This window comes from Megalobrama amblycephala, linkage group LG21 (assembly GCF_018812025.1).
Source record: "Megalobrama amblycephala isolate DHTTF-2021 linkage group LG21, ASM1881202v1, whole genome shotgun sequence".
In the NCBI taxonomy this organism is placed as follows: domain Eukaryota; kingdom Metazoa; phylum Chordata; class Actinopteri; order Cypriniformes; family Xenocyprididae; genus Megalobrama; species Megalobrama amblycephala.
The window spans coordinates 22866057-22875798 of NC_063064.1; the positions used below are offsets into that span (position 1 = coordinate 22866057).

Genomic DNA, 9742 nt, shown 5'->3' on the forward strand with positions numbered 1-9742 from the left:
GAGTAATTCTCCAAGTTCTCACTCATTGTGTGTTGTCTTTTGTTTTGTTTGATTTCGGGCTGGGACCAGATCACAGCTGATTGTCCAAAGCTCTTCAATTCTTTGAATGCAATCAGCTGCGCAATTTACAAACTTTTCTGTGTTTTGTAGTAAAAAAGCCGTCAGAAGTCTAGTAGCTGCATACATTGAGTTGCAGGTCTAGTCGAGATGACTCAGCGCACATTGAAAAACTCTTCACCTTATAAGGAGTCTTAGCTGAAACAAATTCACTACTGCATTTACTTGTTTATCCAAAGTCAAAGCAGAATCAAACACAACACCCAAATATTTAAAGTGATGAAAAATTGAAAATTTTATGTTTATCTGCTTACTCCCAGGACATCCAAGATGTAGGTGACTTTTTTTCTTCAGTAGAACACAAATGATGATTTTTAACTCCAACCGTTGCCGTCTGTCAGTCAAATAATGGGTGTCAATGGTAACACAATTTGTAAGAGTCAAAAAATATGCATAGACAAATCCAAATTAAACCCTGCGGCTCATGACAGCACATTGATGTCCTAAGACACGAAACAATCTGTTTGTGCGAGAAACCGTACAGTACTTATATCATTTTTTACTTTTAATACACCACTATGTCCAACTGCGTTCAGCATTCGCTTAGTGAGGTCTGATCGCACTCTGACAACAGTGATGTGATGTCTCGCGCTTATACTTCAATGAGTCACAATCAGTATCCATGGACACTAATCCAATTCATCACAGCTGTTTGTCATTTGAGTTAATCAGTCTGTCTATTTAAGTTCCTGTTTCTGTTCAGTTGGTTGTCGGGTGTTGTTTGTGTATGCTATGGTGTATGTTCCTGTCCTGTTCCTGTATTCTCCTGTTGGATTATCTAGTAAAAGACATGTTTGAGTCTTATCTCCTCATCGTGTGCTTAATACACCACTAGTATTGTAACAGAGCACCCGACCAAAACAGTAAGCGACGTGTTTATCTTTAGGATTTTCTTTTTGTTTTTTTGTGTTCAGTGTTTTTGTTTCCGTTTTTTACTTCCGCTTATACCATGGACCCTTCTGTTAGACTTATATACCCAGGCGTTGCACTAATGTGCCTTAAGCAGGGAGAAAGCTCCCTCTGGCGTCCTGTGGATCAGCATTCACCGTCGGAGTTGCCGCCAGCCCCACTCCCCAGCCAATGCCCAGCCAGAACCACCCAGACGGCGAGGATTTTCAACCTGAGCCCACCGCAGGTAGAACGACGGAGACCGCCGCGATTGAGCCGCCCACGCACACAAGAGCGATCGGGAGTCACATCACCACGGAGCCCGAGTAGCATGAACCTGACCAGGTGTGTGAGCCGGCCGAACCAACCATTGCCGAGGGAGTGTTGGTGGACGTCGAGGGTCTGGAAGAGAGACCTGCCCAGCCCCCTGCTACTGAGAGTGAGTTCTGTACAGAAACACTGCTGGACTTAAAGTGTGTAGAGGATATTTTTCTCGCTCCTGTAATGTCTCCTGTTGAGCTGGTCCCGTCCAGCGCACCTCTCCCACCTTATCACCAACCCTCCTGTGACTCACCACTGTCTTCGGATTTTTGCATGGAACTCCAGCCTTCCTTGAGCCCGCTCCAGCCTTCCACGAGCCCGTTCCAGCTATCCACGAGCCCGCACCAGCCTTCCTTGAGCCCTGTCCAGCCTTCCTCGAGCCTGCTCCAGCTGCCCACGAGTCCGCTCCAGCTTCCCACGAGTCCGCTCCAGCTGCCCACGAGTCCGCTCCAGCTTCCCACGAGTCCGCTCCAGCAGCCCACGAGCCAGCTCCAGCAGCCTACGAGCCCGTTCCAGCCTTCCATGAGCCCACTCCAGCCTTCCTCAAGCCCTCTCCAGCCTTCCTCGAGCCCTCTCCAGGCTTCCACGAGCCCTTTCCAGCTTCCCACGAGTCCGCTTCAGCTGCCCACGAGTCCGCTCCAGCTGCCCACGAATCCGCTCCAGCGGCCTACGAGCCCACTCCAGCCTGTTTCCCAGATTCAAAGATTCCCAGATCCGTTTCCCAGATTCCTGTTTCACAGCCATCAGTGTCATCCAGTCATCGCCGTCTCCCTTCAGTCCCTCAACACCATCTCCTCTCAGTAGCGTGGTACCATCTCGGGCCTGCTGGGATCCATCAACTCCTGGGCACGAGGAGCCCGAAGCTCCGCCTCCAGCTTCGGATGATCTCGAGCTGTCTCCATCCAACGCTCTGACTCCTGCGCCTGCGCTCCTTCCACCCTTGACCTCGGAGGTGACCATCAGCCTTACGTCAGCTCCACCTTGGTCAGACATCGCTTCACCTCCACTGCAGACCTATGGACCATCCACTGCTCTCTGGTCCTCCACCCCTTCCACTACAGCTTTCTTCACCCTACCTCAGGCTCTGTTTCCTCCCTCGTTCGCTCCACCACCTCAGCACGTTGACTACGCGGTGGGCTCCATCCTCGCCGTCATTGACTGTGGTCCTCCCCATGGCGGTCAACAACTACCTTCCATGGCTCCTCCCTCCATCAACGCCACCTTGGGACACCATCCTGGCTGTGGCCTGGCACAACATCTTGCAGACCCTGTTTAAGGCCATCCACCAGACTTCACCACCTCCTGCACCACCCTGGACTCCTTTACTCTGCCTCCTCCCGGCTCGCCTCCTGAACTACCAGCTGCCCAGCTGCCCACGAATCCGCTCCAGCGGCCAGAATCCGACATCGTCATCTGCATCCCATCTTCATCTTCCCCTCGCTATACGGCGCGAGGACGCGCCTTTCCGGGAGGGGGCATAATGTTACATGCACATGGACTTTCAGTTTGTGTGTTGTCATCTGTCACATGTTTCTTTGTTCTAGTTTCTCGCCACAATCAGTATCCATGGACACTAATCCAATTCATCACAGATGTTTGTCATTTGAGTTAATCAGTCTGTCTATTTAAGTTCAAGTTTCTGTTCAGTTGGTTGTCTGGTGTTGTTCGTGTATGCTATGGTGTATGTTCCTGTCCTGTTCCTGTATTCTCCTGCTGGATTATCTAGTAAAAGACTTGTTTGACGCTTATCTCCTCGTCGTGTGCTTAATACACCACTAGTATTGTAACATTGACCTTTTGAGACCAATATATAGAGAGTACAAACAAGTAACCTCCATGGAAAGTTTGTATATAATCCAGAGATTTAAACCGCTCCAGGCAAGGAGAATTCAAACTAAATAATCCAGTAATTTGGCACACACTTAAATATAACAATGTTTAGAGGATCAGCAGAAAAAAAAAAACACATTTTCCCTACACTGTCCTGATAAGGGATGAAAACAATGATCTATAACCACGCTCCATGTTTTATAAAACCTCCTCCTTAACCACCAATATCATTATCTGTGGTGAGGTTAAAAAAAAATGTTTCACCTGTTTTTTTAATAACAACAATTTAAAGTAATTCATGCATAATTTTGTTTCTTTTGTCGTTTTATGATATTATTTCAAACTGACATTTTTTAACAGTTTAATTTAGTAAAACACAAAGTGATTTCACAGTATTAATCTGACAAACACTGTTTGTGTTTCTTCTGTGTGTGTTTTTGGTTTTACAGGATTGAGAGTGTCAGTGTTGGAGGGAGATTCAGTCACTCTAAACTCTGATCTTACTGAAATTAAAGATGATGATGTAATTCATTGGAGGTTTGGAAACACTTTAATAGCTGAAATCAATAAACGGGTCGACAGAATCACTGTATATGATAAAGTTCTTGATGGGAGATTCAGAGACAGACTGAAACTGGACAATCAAACTGGATCTCTGACCATCACAGATTTCACAACTGAACATACTGGATCTTATACACTTGACATCAACAGTGTGAGAAAGAAAAAGTTCAGTGTCCGTATCTTTGGTAAGGTTAAAAAAAATTGTTTCACCTGTTTTTTAATGACAAAAAAATTTAATTAATTCATGCATAATTTTGTTTCTTTTGTTGTTTTTTATGATATTATTTCAAACTGACATTTTAAACAATTTAATTTTGTAAAACATTTTGAAGTGATTTCACAGTACTTAGACATAAGAACTGTGAAACTTCATGAGGCTTAAGTCTAAAGAAACGTTGACGTCAGGTTTTAAATCGTGTAAGTCAAATCGAAAACAAAAATTCTCTGTTTATGTAATGTGAATGAAAAGAGACACGTCAGACATCCATGAGTCAGCTCATTATCCGCTAATGTGGCCACGCCCACGGAGCCAGCGCTATTCAGACGCAAATTCTGAGGCAATACATGTATACATCATCACAATCGTGTATTTATTGTCTTCAAAAGTGTTTATCTGCATGTTATAGACATGATTAGTGATCTCTGGAAGTCTCTGTTAGTTCCTGGAATGTCACATGGTATGCCTGTTCTTCACTGAGTCATTTGTGGACTAAATGTGCACAGAGCGCCCTCCGGCTGCAAGTATGAATTGAAAACACAGTATCCAGCACTCATAGTGATGACAATAAATATATAATAAATATTACTCCTCTGTATAGAAAATTGACATATGTGCATATGTGCATGATACGTGCATGCATGATGTAACGAGGCGGCAGACTCGATGGGATCCATATGCAGCTTTATTATAAACAATCGTAGTCGTACAGACAGGGGTCAAATACCAGCAATAACAACGTCCAAGGCAAAGATGAATCGTAAATGGGGACAGGCAGGGCAGGTCAGGGCAGGCAGCAGACAAGGCAGAGTAATCCAGTAAACAGGCAGGTAAATCACAGGGTGGTAACAAACACGATGGTAATAAACAGTCGATACACAGGAATGGTCATACACAGGAATACAGGAATACAGGAATACAGGAATACAGGAAACAGGGAAGAATGCTCAGTAGTGTCAGCCAGGGCAAAACAAGACTTTGTGATGAGTGAGTGTGTGCGTGAGCTTAAATAGTCCAGGTGATAGGTATCAGGTGTGTGTGTAATCAGCCCAGGTACAGGGTTATGGGAAATGCAGTCCATGAACTGTTAATACTCAGGTGAGGGAGCCCTCTGGTGGCGATCAGAGGGAGACATAGAGGCCAAGTTCGTGGCACATGAGATCACAAAAATCTTTTTTTTTGTTTTGTCAAGAGTGGACATTATATTAACGTATTCCTGTTATCAGCATGTTCACAGAGGGTTTTTTCACATAGCCTACCTGACTGAAAGGGCTCATTATGCAGGTCATTATGCAGGTCATTGCGGGTCTTTGTCTTCTCAGGTGTGAATCACAGCATTATTCATGAAGATTCATGCCTCCACGCATACTGTTTCTTGACAAACAGTGTTTTAGAAAATTTAAATCAATATATTGTTTTATATGAACGAGTAGGCAGGATAATTTTACATCATTTTGAAGCAAAAATTCTAGTCTACAATCTCCAATATCCAGTGAACACATTTAATATTTGTTTTGTGGCTTTATTTCAGTGACTTAAGTTTTTTGTTTTTTCAATAACCACTCATAAACGTTATTCCTTCAAAAATACAAACATGTACATACATGTTCCTCACATATTATGGTAGCCTAGTTCGTGTTGAATACAGTGTAATGACACTTTTTCCATTAAAATGTTTATGAAGAACTGAAGAAAGCACAAATGTCAGGGCATGTCAAAACTTTTCCAGGGCCCAAATCAACCTCAGAGTCAAGAGGGTTAATCTGTGACAAACCCTGTTTGTGTTTCTTCTGTGTGTTTTTGGTATCAGGATCAGTGGAGTCAGTGTCAGTGTTGGAGGGAGATTCAGTCACTCTAAACTCTAATCTTACTGAAATGAAGGATGATGATGTGATTAAGTGGAGGTTTGAAAACACTTTAATAGCTGAAATCAATAAACGGGATGACAGATTCACTGTATATGATGATGATCTTGATGGGAGATTCAGAGACAGACTGAAGCTGGACAATCAAACTGGATCTCTGACCATCACAGACATCACAACTGAACACGTTGGACTTTATGAACGAAAGATCAACTTTAGGTACACTGAGATCTTTCTCGCTGTCTTTGGTGAGTTAAATATTTGATTCAACATTTTATGTTTCAATCACCAGATACAATTTTTTAATCCAAACACCATTTTGCTTATTTTCTGTCTGTTTTTGTTTTATGATATTATCTATTTGAAATTTAAATATATCAAATTATTTACTTTTGAAAGCAATCATAAAGTTATTTAAAATCTCTCTCTGCTACAAACTCTGTTTCTGTTTGTTCTCTGTTTGTGATACAGATGAAATATCAGTGAAGGAGGGAGATTCAGTCACTCTAAACTCGGATCTTACTGAAATGAAACGTAATGATTGGATTCAGTGGAGGTTTGGACCTGAAAACACTGTAATAGCTGAAATCAATGTAACGGCCGACAGAATCACTGTATATGATGATGTTCTTAATGGGAGATTCAGAGACAGACTGAAGCTGGACAATCAAACTGGATCTCTGACCATCACAAACTTCACAACTGAAGATGCTGAAGGTTATAAACTACTGATGAGGGTTTCAGACAGATACTCAATAAAAGTATTCAGAGTCAGTGAGTAGAGATCATTTGTTCTGTCCTTCAAATATTCTTGTTTTTACCAACTATTTACATATTTATTATTTGTTGAATCATTTTATAGTTTGAGATGATAGATCATATAAACACTGACTCAACTTACTGATTGAACCGATAATATTGTTGATTAGATTTTTTTTTCTGTCATGTTTTCCAGCTCGTCTGTCTGTTCCTGTCATCAGTAGAGACTGTTCTTCATCATCATCATCATCATCATCATCATGTTCATTGGTGTGTTCAGCGGTGAATGTGAATCATGTGACTCTCTCCTGGTACAAAAGAAACAGGTTATTGTCCAGCATCAGTGGGTTTTATCGCCCCATCAGTCTCTCTCTTCCTCTGGAGGTGGAATATCAGGATAAAAACACCTACAGCTGTGTGATCAACAATCCCTTCAGCAACCAGACTCAACATCTCAACATCACTCAACTCTGTCACACATGTTCAGGTACGGCAGTGCTGATATTAGTTGATGTCAGCGCTGATATTAGTGTTTATTGTCTGATCTGATCTCAGTTTGATGTTTTTATTCCTCAGACTCTGTCCACTGTTGTGGTCCTACTGAAGCTGTGATCCAATTGGTCCTCTCTGCTCTGGTGGGCGTGGCTACTGTCATTCTTCTGGTTTATGACATCAGATCCAGAAGAGCTGAACAACATCAAGCACATATTCACACATCAGAAACCTAATGGTGTCATTTCTCATACTATTTTTTGTCATTTATTAATCTTCATTTATTTGTAATGGCTTTATATGCTGGTGTTTACTGTATGATTATTTTAGCTGGCTTATTTACACCCTAGAACAAAATTTGAGAACAAACAGAGACAGATTTTTACTCATTAACTCATTAGTGTTCAAAGTATCAAAGTGTGAGTGTTTGTCATTGTAAATACTGAATTTGTTTTAACAATCTAGTCATTTATATTTAATTGGGAACCTAAAAAAAATTCTTCCAATCACACTTAAAGTCTCACATGTCTTGTAGTTTTATTATTGTTCAGATCAGAGGTCTCTAATACTGAAGCTCTTTTACTGACTAAACATGACACATTTCTCTCAGATTAAACACACAGATCTTTATCACTGCTGTTCATTTGTCATTTGCATTTGCTTGCCTTTATCAATAAAGTTTTTTTTACTCTGAGGTTCAAGAGTCTCTCCAAGTTTTATTACATTTATTATGTCGAGCGCCCCCTGGAGGAATTCTACATATAAAACTTTACATTATTTTAAACATAATTTCTAAATACTTACATTATTATTAAAGTCATTCTTCCTTTACCACTAAACTAATATTATTAGTTTATATTATTATTATTATATTAGTTTTTTAGTTATTATTTTATTAATATTTTTGTATATGTGCAAGATTTTCTGAAGCATGTATTACTGAATAATGTACATTAAAGGGATAGTTCACCCGGTTCACCCCACATGTGCATGTTTGCTGGGATTTACTTTAAAACCAGAAAATCCTCAGTAAAACTAAAAATCACGGAATTTTATTGATTAGTTTACACTATGGCCTATTACTAGCATATATTAATTGCTCCTACATTAATTAGTGTTTATAGATTAACTTAAATCCTCTAAATCTTTGTAAAATACTGGTTTACATGATACATTCCTTTCCTTTCAATGAGTATCATTTTTTACAGTAAACTCATGACTCACACCTTTATGAATTAATTACAAAATGAAGGACAGCTATATCACCTGATCGTCTTTGTTTCTGGCTTCATTAGCAACAAATTATGTGTTTTGGTAAACACTACAAAGACCACAAACCAACATATAAAACCAAGTCAAATTGCCCAACTAAAGGAACACTGATCACCATAATAGTGACTAAACGTTTTCAACAAAACATACTACACCTAAACCTCTGATAATTCTCAAAAAGAACTGTAGACGGTTTGTAATAAGAGAAATTTAATGTTTTTTAGTTGGTTTATATAAGCTCATCATAACTTCAAAAAACAAAACAAAAACAAAAACAAAAACAAAGATCCCCAATTCAATATGAACCCAATAGGTACATTTGTACTTATTTTTTGATGTAAGTACATAGTAGTTAAGGCCACTTAATATAAAGTGGGACCCCAAATTCAAATTTCATTTGAAAAATGAACATTTACATTTACAGGATACGGTATGATCCATTAACTCTGACTTATGAATTTTGTTGTAGCAACACAAGCAGAAATGATAAGTGTAATTTACTGGGTTTTGAGCCATATATGGCTTTTCTCTTTTAAACATCAGTGTGTGATCTGTCTCGAGGATAAATAGCTTCTGCTGGATGTTTGTGGTTGATGCACGTGTCAGTAGTTATCATCAGGTTTCTTCAATAATCAAACAATCATCACTCAGTTAATCACTTAAGTATCTCATTAACTCAATTCCCACATGAGTGCTGGTTAAACCTGTGAGGAAAAATGAATTTTAGCTGTGATTATTTAATTTTTCCTTCACATGCTTTACCTTTGATCAGTTTTGGTTCCTCTAGAATCTACTGATCATGTTGGTCCTGGTTTTTAGTTTGAAAATGTAAGATCAGCAAAAGCTTTTATTGTATTTAAAAATGTTATGTATGAACTTGTTAGCATATGCAAAAGTTACAGACAGACGACCAGCACATTGAACATTGTTCCTGACTCAAAAATATGCATTACATACATTTTGGAAAAAATACCTTGAAGCTTTATTTGTCATTGACCAAATATTAATCCACATTTTTTTTTTTTTTCATGTGTCTGCTGTTTTATATTATTTCAAATTGAATTTTCAAATGATCAATATATAACCTCAATTGTTAAGTTAAGAAAAACTGGCTGATTTTTGTTTTGTCCTACTCATACATGTTAATTGTTCTTAACTTGAAATAATTGAGTGTACTCATACATTTAACTTAAAATGATCATGTAATCCCAATGTAAATATTTTTTAGTGTAAAATTAGCTAACTATAACAGCTAATTCACTAATTTGATAACATGTTAACAATAGCATGCTATAACTCTTTCTGAATGAGTGCAGCAATATGAATCATTTAACATGTTTGCTCTCAAACCAAGCCGCATGCTCCGCTTGACATCATGATGAAAACTCTCAAAAAACCCACATTAACAAAAACTCTT

The 9742-nt window shown here is 39.4% G+C and overlaps 1 long non-coding RNA gene across 1 annotated transcript; it reads left to right on the forward strand.

Moving 5' to 3' along the window:
* Nucleotides 1–7016: 7016 nt before the first annotated feature.
* LOC125256214 lies at nucleotides 7017–7747 on the forward strand. Its single transcript, XR_007182077.1, has 2 exons — nucleotides 7017–7048; nucleotides 7138–7747. It is a non-coding gene; the product is annotated as an uncharacterized LOC125256214 (long non-coding RNA).
* The last annotated feature ends 1995 nt before the right edge of the window (nucleotides 7748–9742 follow it).